The sequence below is a fragment of the Sylvia atricapilla genome, chromosome Z (genome assembly GCF_009819655.1).
Source record: "Sylvia atricapilla isolate bSylAtr1 chromosome Z, bSylAtr1.pri, whole genome shotgun sequence".
NCBI classification, from domain to species: Eukaryota; Metazoa; Chordata; class Aves; order Passeriformes; family Sylviidae; genus Sylvia; species Sylvia atricapilla.
Window position 1 is genome coordinate 56,133,270 of NC_089174.1, and position 8,315 is coordinate 56,141,584.

Here is an 8,315-nt window from a genome sequence, read left to right on the forward strand (position 1 = left end):
TTTATTTGGATTCATAAAGTAGTAAAGAAGAGGAGTGACCAATTTTTAGAAGCTTTTTAAAGAATATATATGTGCTCTGAAAAACAAAGAAAAATCTCTGAACCTCAAACTGCGGTATGGTACAGTCCTTTGCTCAACAATAGTGTCTTATAGACATTATCTTCTTAGCTTTTAGCTTTATAACAAAGAAACAGAATGAGAAGATCAATGTCAAAGGACACTTTCTGTTAAAAAAGTGTTGAAACATTTGAAGAACTTATCTGTTGTTTTCTACTTTATAACTTATTCTGTCATGAGTCAATATACAGCAAAATGAGAGTGGATCTCTGTGTTTCTCATTAGTCTTATTCATTAATTTTGATTATTTTGATCATGTCTTAAGATCATCTACCATATGATGGCTTCAAATTGTTTTCCTAATGACATTGTCACTTACTTTCAATAAGATATTAGTTCAAATCTGTCTAATTTTCATTTGCAATAGAGGGTAAAACTGTTTGGCAATGGATAGAAAATGTTAATTTAACATGTTATGTTTAGGTTTCTCTTAAAGTTGAGATGCAAGCTGCAAAAAGTGCTTTTCTAACACTTTTCATAATTTCATGCAAATAGTTAATTCATTGATATACAACACTTGAACTGTACCTTAAAACTCTGCTGCTGGGGAATTGTAGTCTGCATTAAAACTTTGGGTTCTTAGGTTAATCTATGCCACATTCACCTTCAGCTGCCCTTCTGGCATTCCTGAGCCTGTTGCACAAACTGTCACTTCTATTCCCAAGTTAAGTGGTACTGAAAAATAGTTGAAAAATACTGTTCATAATTGTGATGCATATCTTTGCAAAGCTTAGTGAGTTGGTGGTTGCATTGTGAAGTTCCTCAAGCACATTACTTTCTTTCATGGTAATGAATGTTAGTGTTCTGACCCTGTGTATAGGATCACACAATGCTTCCTTGAATCGTCCTGTCACCAAGTTACACCGGCTTCATGTTGGGTATTGTACTGATCTCAGGTGGTTACAATAATTCTGATAAACTGATTAAAGTGCAAAATTACTCTTTGAAATAAAGATAAAATTCTATTTGAGACTTTCAATAGCCTCTACTGCTATAGAGTGGCTCCAAATTTATGTTGCATCTGCCCTGGCAACCCTTGCTGTCATTGTGTCTAGTTATTGTTTAGGGAATGTAGGCATTAGACAAACAAAATAATTTGCCTAAGATCATGCCAGAAAATGAATTAGAATGAGTATTTCCAGTCCTAAATGAGCATCTTGCAGCTTGAGGGGTAGTCCTCATCATTCAGAAGTATGTATGAGATTCTCTGTGGTGGAATGGGAAACTGCTGAAACTAATTTACAACCTGGCATCAACATACACCCTTGGCAGAAAAAACAGCCAAGTAAGGCCAGGCAGAATATTTTGGCCCATGATAATTATGTTTTGATTTTTTTTATGACAACTGTTATTAATTTATAAAAATGCATAGATGTTTTTGAAGACTTCCCAGATTAATTTGGTGGAGGAAAAAACTGATATTTTCATGTTTCTGAAAAATTTGGGTGAATTTTTTTGGGCAATATGTGTAAAAGATAGAATCATACTAATTGATTAGTTCAACACTTAACATCACCAATACTCTCTTTAACTCAGGGAAGAGGAAAAGAAACATGTAACCTCTAAACTTTTCCCCTCCAATTTATAATCTGTAGTGGATAAATGGATAATTTTTGAATGGGTGTAATAAAACTTACTCTTAAGCTGCAACATGGTATTTCAGGTTCAAGCTGAATCAAATTTTTACAGGCAACCTGTTGACCCCGTAGCCAAAAGTGGATTGAATTGTAATAGAAATGTTGATGAGCCTTAATAAAGCAACTCTTCCAAATGTCAGTTTCATCTAGTACATGTACTGCAGTATATTACACCTCTTACATGTATTGTAAATGACACATGAACAAATCAAAATATCATCAAATACAACTTGTGTATTTCACATTCCTTCAGAGATCTGAAAAGAGTGGTGAATGTGAGAAAATCTTCTATGGTAAAATAAGAATACCATTTTGAAAGACCTCCTTCTTGCAGTACAATTAATTACCGAGTTCATTAATTAATGAACATATTAGCAAAAGAACACCATTACTGACCAGTGTAGTCCTGATATATTACCAGGTCAATACACTATTGAACATAAAACAGGACCTTCCAGGAGATTTTTTTTTCTCATAAGCCACAAACACATATATTATTCCTGCATGGTCAGCACTTCTTTGGTACCCTTATATTTCATATTACTAATTCTTTTAATCACACGTCCATATAGCAGTGTTTTATAACCAGGCTAATGGGTAATTGGACAGGTGACACAGGGACTGAGGCCCTGAAGTGTCAGGTGTAATAGGGTAGGATTTTTTTTTTCCCTATTAGGTTTTTGAGAGTAAAAGGTTGTAAAGGAGCAGATAGGATAAGAGGAATAAAGGACTCTTGTAACAGAAATTTGTCAGAGAAATACAGATATTAAATTTATCCATGAACTACAAATGTCTTTACATTTCTGTCTGATGCAGATAAATAAGTAAAGGGATCTACCATTTAAAGTAATTCTGAGGCTTTTTCATTGTCGACAGCCAATGAGCTTAGCCAGGCCAAGCTAATGCAGAATATAATTTTTTTTTAAATCACTACAGTTAAGAAAATTATTTTTGGTACGGAAAATACATGTGAGTGTGTGTTTTAATTCTTTGGAAAAGGCAAGAATCTTCATAATTCTTCAGTATCTCTGTGGCAAGCACCCTTCCCCCACCTTAGCCCCCAAGTAATCATTGATTGAATCTAAATCTACAGAGATATCTTTTCCTGGCAGCTCTGGTAGTTACAGTAGATTGTTAATCTGTGAATGATCAGAATAAGCCTCTCTATCTCTGAAATCTCCATGCAAATTGCATCCAAATGCATGCCATAAATTTATTAGTAGCAGTTTGAAGTGCACAGGTCATCTTCTACACTATTTAAAAACATATGTCTGTTACATTAGAAAGAGTCTCATTCAATTTATATTCACTTTTCTGTGGCTGTAGTTAGCCCTTGTCAAAGTAAACCTGTGTAATTTTTGAAATAATTCTAAAAAGGATGATGAGAAAGTCCATTATTAAGGAAGGTGCATTATTAAACAAAATTGAGATGTCTGCATGGGACTGGAATTTTACCATTGCTACTTTGAAACAGAGAAATACATGTTTAAAAAATGAGGTGTTTTAAGAGGTAAAAGGCTATTCCTAGATATTGGAGAAAGTGAGAAATATAAAGGCAAATTACAGGATGGTTTTTTTTAACCAGTCCTATTCACGTATCTTGATAATTTTATTGTTTTGGGAACACATAAAATCCACTACTTCTTATTGCAGCAGAGTTATATCTCAGGTGAACCCCAAAAAAGAAAATTCAAAAATAACTTTTGGATTCCATGGAGAAAGGGGAAGCATACTTGTAGTTTTCCTTTCCTTATGTTTTTGTTTCCTAATTTTTATCTGGGTTTGAAACTGGTATGCTCCTACGGTAAGACATCATTAGTAAATTTCATTCTTCATAAAACCAAAGTATTTTTGGAACTCCTAGAGGATCTTCATCCTACCGTCTTTTGTAATTTTTTTTTCTAAAGAAAATAGAGAAAATCTTAGAAAATATTTTAGGAATGTAGTCATCTCCATGGGACATACTGATATATGTTTTTGAGAGAAAATTAATTCCTACTTAAAAAAGGAGCAAGGCTTTGAATTTTTTAGGAAGCTGGGTTTTGCTATACAGTTTATATCATTCTAGCCATCACAACAAATTTGTACAAGCAGGAAGAAATATGTTAACATGTGCCTTCTGGTTTTTTGTTTTTTTTTCCAGGCCATCCGCTGTACACTGGTAAATTGCACATGTGAATGTTTTCAGCCAGGGAAGATTAACCTGAGAACCTGTGATCAGTGTAAACATGGCTGGGTGGCACACGGTAAGAAATATCTGTTCTGGGCTTATTTTTTCAATTCTTTCCATCTTTATCAGTATCTTTAAATAATAAAAAGTAGGTTGATATGGTCAATAGTGGTACAATTTGTCTGCATATGCATGGGTGCACAATCTGGGTTTGTGCACGTGTATGCATGCACATGTTTTTTACAGGACTTTGTAGGATGAAAAAGTAGGAGTCTGTTATTCTGGCTTCAAGTGCCACTGGAGTTCAAAAACTTGTGTACAGCTCAAAAGAATATTCTAGCCTATATTCTAGTCTGTATATTCTAGAAAATACTGTAGTTCTAGTAGGGCTTAACAGAAAAGTTTGCAGTATGGTTGTACAGCAGAGTTTGCATTGCAAAGAAGCATCAGCCAATAAATCATGGGGCCAAATGGAAATTCAAATTTGTCAGTGTCAAACATTCAGATCTCACATGTGGCGAGTGTATCCTATATGACAAAGAAAGTGTACATATATAATTCGTGAGTTGAATCTCTCTTCCCATGTTTAAGTGTCTTAATAAAGAAAGGAAGGATTAGAATTCCCACATCAAGCATAAAAGGCGTGAAAGGTGAAAAAGTTCACATTAAGGCCTTCCATTTTATTTATCCTTTTCTACCTCATGCTCTTGGAAGGGCTTTTTTTCCTTAATAGTCATTTTTAAATTAGCATGAAAGAGCAGGAGAGAGCTGTATGTACCATTAGAAGGCAAATAAGGAGGATACCTAAAATGATTTATTGAAAGAAAAATAGGGAGGGGTTGAGGTGGGAGAAGAGAAAGATTACTATATGTGTGGAAGAAATTTCTGTTGAAGTATTCTTCTCATGATCTAGACTATTGGCACCTAAGCCAGCACAGACCTCATTCCCCACTTCTGCTAGACCTTCAGGGGCTTATATTCTGTGAATTTTATTTTATTTTGATGACAACTTGGGTGAAAGATTAGCACTTTCCTCCTAAGATACACTCGATCTCTATTTATTTAGTTTATGTCTGTGTTGTCTTGTGCTTGAGTATGCTGACATATAGCAAGTGCGAATGTTCAAAAAATTCAATAGCACAGATTGACAGAGAAATTTTTATTCACATATATGGAAGAGAAACAGGAATTCAGGTACCATGCAGTCCCATGTCACTGCCTAACAATGCCTCCAGACTGCCTGGAAATGCCCTAGCACCACTCATCTGGTAACTGGTTACAAGTTTATTATATATTAGATTATCTAGGGATATAGTTTATCTTTATTACTCTTATTTTCCAGAAAATTATGTTCAGTCACTGAATAACCGGATTCACTTTTCTTGAAGAATCACTAAACCTGACAAAATTTGTATAGTTCAGGTATTCTTCAGGTTTCGTGTAGTATCAGCATCTGAGGTTTTGCTGATCAGAAGATAGGGAAGCACTGTCTAGGTTTTTTCCAGGGTGCTCTCCTGATGAGCAATAGAAATTGAGAGTCTAGGACTTGGATTCTGGTACATGGACATCTTGAATTTTCTTTTTGATGAGTAAATTTTGAAAAAGTTTGGAAAAGAATAGTCAGATCTTTCTCCCTCTGAAGGGATTCTTCTCTGTGAAGTGATTGAATCCAAAATCAGAGTATTATGACATTGATCTAACATTTGGGATACACCACCTGTTCCCATACCTGAGTGCTTAACATTCCAAATAGAAAACTTAATACAGCTATATATTACTAGGAAGTGTTTATTTTGCTATTGTGCAGAGTGAATGGGTTTTTTTGGTGGTTTTATTTTTTTGTACACTTTGTGTACATTCATCTGGAGTATTTACATTTTATGGCAGAGTGAAGCAAATCAGATATATGTTTCACATAAATTCAGCATGGTCTTGAAAATAATTTTCTGGAGACAATGATGTATCTGCTTCCATTCTTGATCTTAGCTGTTTTTGAGGATTTTGAGGGCAGCATTCAGAAGATAGATCAATTCACTGCACTTTAGATCCTGGATTTCAAAATTATAAAAATCAAGTTGCAGTTCTGAAGTCCTTTACTTTAAAACCATTAGCACAGTACTTTCAGAAGTTATTCCTTGAATGCAAAGAGTATTCCCAGCTGCTTTAATTAAACGGTTTCCTTATGATTTTTATTAATGAATTTCAACTCAGCTCCTTGACATATGATGTAGTTCTTTACTGAATGCAATTATCAAAGAATAGGTGTTTCCAACAGGAAATACTGTGCTCATTCAGTTCTGATAACCTAGGATCATAATTAGCTGAATAGATTAAAAAAAAAGCTTAGAACTGCAGTCTACTCATGCTGTACTTGACTAATCTGTGTTAATTCATTTTAATAGCTGCCATTTTAAGCTTTGGAATTCTTAGAGGGAGGAGAAAACAACATACAGCCACACCACTGTACTACTGCACTGAGCAACTGCTGGCCTGTTTTCTTCTCTGCTCCTTCCATTGTCTTTATCATGTTTTGCCTTGCTCATCTGAAATAAGCTGCATACACCTTGGAAAAAAGGTTTCCTACAGGTTCCGATATACCGGCCTGGAGTTGACAAACGCAAGATCGCAATTATATGAGCATATACATCAGAAAGTACTTTTGGGGACAGATAAATGTTTCTGTTGTCAAAAGTTCAGCTTATCAAGGTTTGACCCCTGTACTACAGTGGCAATCCTACCATCAGTTTTTTTAAGGCCAAAGCCAAAAGCTGCACAGAGCGTAGCAACATTATCAAGTACTGCTGTGCATCATGGAGAGTAGGTTAGTGCTAGGAGGAATCTCATAAGTGTCTTAAGGGATTTGAGTGACTGCTTTCATTTGTTTTCAGCTAAAGCTTGGCTTTCATACTGTCAGGTTGGATGGGGATTTATTTTCCAACCCCAAAATTAAATGTTTTAAATTGGATAAGCCATTTCTTAAACTTTAAGCAGTCAAAATGTCTGTTATGACTTCTTTTTTTTAATGGTAAAGATACTTTGTATAGTCCATATGGAAAATAGAATCTCATTAAAATCTAAATAGTCAATTTTTAAGGAGAATTTTTTTTAACCCAGGCAATAGGTATTTTGTGGCTTTTAAATAATATGGTAGTTAGGTGGCTACAGAAAATAATATTCAAGTGCTTGGTTTTTTCTCCTGCTTTTTGTTTGTATTAAAACAAGTATTTTATCCTGTGAAGACACTAATGACATTTTACTCTCTTTACGATAAAAATCACCAGAACTTTATTGGAAATAATGGAAAAACTCCACTCTATTTGCCATGCATTTCCTCCAGCTGAAGTATCTTAGCTTATGCAGAAAGAAATTAATTAAGCAAGTCTGCAGTAAAAAAGATGCTGATTACATTGACTTCGCATTTTTGTCTTTTGTACTTGTCATTAATATCAGAATAACAACTACCATACTGCTAGCAGAAACACTCTTGTTATATCTTGTCCAACAGATCAAAAGACCCAATGTAGTATCAATCCAGTACTATCTTACCTTCTCACATTTTTGCTCAAAAAAAAAAAGTGCTAACTGACATAAGTTATACTGGACTAAAGCTATTATTTATCTTATTCATTCTACTTATTTTGGTTTCAATATCTCCACAAAAAAAATACAAACAAATAAAAAACCAACCAAAATGAAACACCCCCCACAGTATAATAATATTACTAAGTTTGTGTGAAATCATTGTCATCTTGTTTCAGATTCAATCAGGAAATTATAAATGACAAATTTTTTTGTCTTACCCTGAAATGTGTCACTGGTAAAACTCAGAGATTAACGGCATGTTTCTGGTATACTGGGCATACTTGAACCAGCTGAATTTTACACTATTCAAACTGCTCTAGGAAATTAAGTATCTTCTAAACATTTTTTAATATTTTTATGCTCTCCCCTTCCTTCCCTCCTTCTTTCCTTCCTTCTATCCTTCCTTTCTTTCTTTCATTCTTGTTTTCCCCTCTTCTTGAAAAAATAAGAGTACTTGGTCTTCTAATGGTCTTTGATACCTTTTCATTTGCATCATGCCAATCAGCACAGTTCAGGGCTCAGCTATTAATTCAAGTAGGATTTAACACCTCTATGCTATGGCTATGGTGAGGCCACATACATAAGGCTTGATCACACACATAAGGCTTGATCATGTGTTCTCTCCAGTAACTTATAGATTAAGTTGTTTGGTAGTAATAAAAAAGACGACATTAACTCGTAGATTTTGGCACATAGAGCCTATCCATTATTTTTCAGATTAAAGCTGCCATACAGAGAAGAGTAATACTCAGAGGCTTGCCATGTGAGTTATAATTTCACCTTTTAAAGGAAGTTTTCTGGTGCTGTGC

The 8,315-nt window shown here is 34.6% G+C and overlaps 1 long non-coding RNA gene across 1 annotated transcript in view; it reads left to right on the forward strand.

Moving 5' to 3' along the window:
• The window catches only part of LOC136373906 (uncharacterized), a 209,994-nt gene extending 205,834 nt beyond the window's left edge, over positions 1–4,160 (forward strand). The window contains exon 3 of the long non-coding RNA XR_010745767.1: positions 3,898–4,160. This is a non-coding gene — a long non-coding RNA (uncharacterized lncRNA). The remainder of the gene's footprint in view (positions 1–3,897) is intronic.
• Positions 4,161–8,315: the final 4,155 nt, after the last annotated feature.